Consider the following 727-nt stretch of genomic DNA (forward strand, 5'->3'; position numbering starts at 1 on the left):
TATTACAGTTTTTCTCAGTCGCTTTGGTGCATTTCTCAGATCAGAAATGAAATTCTCAAAACTACTTGTTCAACCTCCACATCATCTAGTCACTTGTGCACATCAAAAAAGGAGTTTCTCATTCTTTTGAACAAGTTGCTATTGCTTTGGTACATTCATGCAATTGATTATGTACATTTGTCTGCGGTTTCCTACATTATCAGTTGCTAATGTCATGTTGCTCAAAATGTACTATATAGATCTCTGTGCAACAGTCTTACACCCCAAAACCTCTAGGCATTAGGTCATCGTATAAGTCATTAAATGCAAAATGGTTAATCTAGTTGTCATACTGATATGTTCATTGACATAAATACTTACTTTTGAGAGATGAACAAAAGATTTTGAGTAAGTTACAGGCTTTTGCAGGTAATCCATTGTGTGGTGCTGTTTGTACAAATTGTTTTGAGAAATGCACATACTTCTTTGCAAATATTAAGGATGATTCGAGTAATGCACCAAAGCGACTGAGGAAAAACTGTAATACATTACATTAGCAACTGATAATGTAGGAAACCGCAGACAAATGTACATAATCAATTGCATGAATGTACCAACGCAATCACAACTTGCTTAAAAGAATGAGAAACTGCTTTTATGATGTGCACAATTGACTAGATGATGTGGAGGTTGAACAAGTAGTTTGGAGAATTTCATTTCTGATCTGAGAAATGCACCAAAGCGACTG

The sequence above is a fragment of the Sinocyclocheilus rhinocerous genome, unplaced genomic scaffold, assembly GCF_001515625.1.
Source record: "Sinocyclocheilus rhinocerous isolate Xijiao unplaced genomic scaffold, SAMN03320098_v1.1 scaffold464, whole genome shotgun sequence".
Taxonomy (NCBI): domain Eukaryota; kingdom Metazoa; phylum Chordata; class Actinopteri; order Cypriniformes; family Cyprinidae; genus Sinocyclocheilus; species Sinocyclocheilus rhinocerous.